Source organism: Cyclopterus lumpus, chromosome 10, assembly GCF_009769545.1.
Source record: "Cyclopterus lumpus isolate fCycLum1 chromosome 10, fCycLum1.pri, whole genome shotgun sequence".
Taxonomy (NCBI): Eukaryota; Metazoa; Chordata; class Actinopteri; order Perciformes; family Cyclopteridae; genus Cyclopterus; species Cyclopterus lumpus.
This window is the reverse complement of record NC_046975.1, coordinates 18,859,814-18,863,059: the sequence shown is the minus strand read 5'-3', so window position 1 is coordinate 18,863,059 and position 3,246 is coordinate 18,859,814.

The window sequence follows — 3,246 nt, the reverse complement described above, 5'->3', positions numbered from 1 at the left end:
GGAAACGGGACCTCCACTTTTCTCTTTTCAAGTTTACACGCAGCTATCATTTTATTTCTGTGATTCAACTTAAATAAATATTTAAAAAGACTTGATTCATGTTTTAGTACGAAGCTGGTGGTTTAAAGGAGAACAACGGTAATCACTCACAATATTTTTTTTATATATAAGTATATTTTCCTCTGCCATCGCTATTAGAGACATTTGTTTTAATGGTTAGATATATTGCAGTATATTTCTAAAGATAACACTATTTACACCTGTCAAATCCAAAAGTGGATCTGTTCTTAAAGTTAAACAGGGAGCCGAAACCAAACGATCTTTTATGTCTGTGGTGCTTCTCGGTTGAACAGAAGGGAAATTAAGAAAAAGCCGTAGCGGAACCGAATGGAATCTCTATTTTTTCAACTTGCCAATTAGGGGCTTGCACTCGCAGTGCTGTGACGTCAACTGTGTACTGTTATTATACATACATATAATTACATTGTACAATCTTAAATCAACATTTACATTTTATATTCTTTATTCTTCAGATTCTACGAATAATTAAACAGTATCTCTGTTGTCTAGATGTTTTTTTGTAGTCTTCGTGGTATTTTGATAATTAAGCTCTACATGTTCACATTGTTTTGTTAAAGTTTGATGAAGGCAGATGAATATGACTCAGGAAGTACATGAGTGTCAAGCTGAAACGTACAAGCCTTATTCAGCTGTCCGTTATAGAACAGAAGTTTGAAGACTGGCTATGATGCATGACATGGTTCACAGGATGAGGACCTTCATTTAATAGCCTGTTCGACAGTTTGTTTATTGTTAGAGACAACTAAGATATTGTACGCTTAACCAGTTGTGTCAAAGTAGTTTCTACATGCTCGTACGCGTTGGATTTAATGTGTTATCCACCTACCGAAATATCCGGTAACATATGTATTTGTACAATAAAAGCTCCATTTCAAAGCTGCTTTCATGGATTAGAAACGATGAGAACACACGCTGTAAATTCTGATCATGTGAACGATGTGTACGCTTTCCCAAAAATTAAGAATGTACACGTTAAAGCGAATGCTTAGTTGACGTTTTAACAGCCACAGAGTTTGTGTTTCTAAATAAAAGTGCTACATGGAAAACAACAACAATAGTTTGTTACACTGCATCTGTGGATACTTGATTTGTGTGTGTGATCTTTTTTGGGAGTATTAATTTCTATAAATTACCTTAATTACCTGCAGGTCTTGAAGGAATAGTTTAGATATTTTTGAAGTAGGGTTGTAGGAGGTATTACCCCAGTTTGAAGAAACAGACAGCGCTGAAGCAAAGCAGTACACCTGTGGTCGTTGGCCGCAGCTAGAGGCAAAGGACAAATCCAGTGTGTTATATTTATTATATTTTCATGACTTTACCTTGCTGTCAGACAGCCCTTTCTGATGGGGAACTGAAACAACTATCTATGCTCTCTTAAAACCAGAAACCTTTCATAACAACAGTTTTATTTCGAACACGTCAGTTGCCTCGATCGGTTAGTTTGTCTTATCGTGTGACTGCAGTGAATCCCTTTTAAAATACCAAAGTCACACAAACAACCTAACCGATTGAGGCAGACTATCGACTCCCATGTTCTGTGAGGTCAAATGTATTTATTTGTTAATGGAGTCTTGTGGTTTTGAAGAAAGCATAGAAATAACTTAACTGCTTCAGTTCCACGTCAGAAAGGGCTGTCTGACAGCAAAATATGGCGTACACTTAAACTGATGTTAATTTGTTTTACGTGGCTAAAATACATTTTTGTCGACGTCCACAGCAGCATATTGCTTTGCTCCAGTGCTGGTACTCATTTACTAAAGGTATACACTGTCTATGGATACGTACTCATACAACAACATTATACCTATCCCTCTAAAATCTTAAAAAGCACTGAAATGAGTTTCCTCCAAAAGGTCTTTTATGTATTTCTGCCTGCCGGTAGCTGTAAGATGAATTATAAAATGCTTCAATATCTGATTGCGGGCTGTCGAGAGACATCAGACACCTATGAACTAAAAGTATGATTCTTTGTACATTAGTGTGTGCAGGAAGCTGTTTAATGCTTTTAAGTTTCAGTCAGCCCCTGTAGCTGTAGCAAACACTGTCCCTTCAACTGGCTACAGAAACTAGGAACCTTGTTTCAGAACGGGCGAGTGTCCATTTGAGCAAAAACGTATAACTTAAAATAATTGTATGGGTCCAGGTCTTGTTAATTTAATTAATTATATCATAAGGGAATTCCATGCTCCTGGGAAGCACTGAGAAATGAGATATAATAATAAATAATTCTGAGCCACATTATCCCAACAGGTTATCCTATCAGTAATACTTTGGCCACTATTACTGTAAAACATGTTTTAAATGGCACTCTATGTGGTATTCCAGTTTTATTTGGTGCAGAAGCTTTGAATTAGCAAATGTTATTAGTTTGAGTAGTGTAGTTTTACCAGAATAAATCCTTTATGAAGGTGTACAGGCCTTCTCATTACTTAGTCTGTCAGCTTGTTACCACATTCAAGTCTTGGTTTCATTGTCATTTTTCACTCCATGCTGCTAACACAAACCTCCAGGAACCGGCCCCGGAGGTGCTCATATGAGCAGCAGGTGATGGGAACTGGACTATAACTGATGAAGACATTACAGATTAAGGATGCATGTGTTGAAATTTAAGCATAAGGACTGAAACTTGACCACCCCAGAGATCCCCCTCCATAGAGACCAACCCAAGTCTCTGGTAGCTAATGAGCCACCTGGTCTTTGTTCAGTAAATCTTCCCTGACACAGCCCCTAAATCCACTCTGGACAGATGATACAAACGGCTTTAAAAATGGTTGTAAGATGTATTAATTAATCACTTAAATAGTCCAGCCTTTTATTGCTGTCACACAACTGGAAGAGGTCTTTCTTTTCAAATGTCACTGACCCCGCCGGTGTATTCAGAAGGATCAAGTGCATCTGAAACCACAGAGACAAACAAAACAAAGACTGTATCTTCTACATTGCACCTTCGTCCAGGTGTTGTTAAATGTCTGTTTGTTGCAGAGCTCCTACAAACAACACTGAAACCTAAAGAGGAGCGCGGCGGCCCAGCTGGGGTCATTCCAGCACACGTGCATGGTTTCGCTTGAGTGTACGTCTTAGGAATTGTCTCTGCTGAATTTTTGTCAAGAGCTGTCACTGACGCTGACAGGCGAGGCTTGCCCTTGGCTTTCCTGCTGTTTGGAC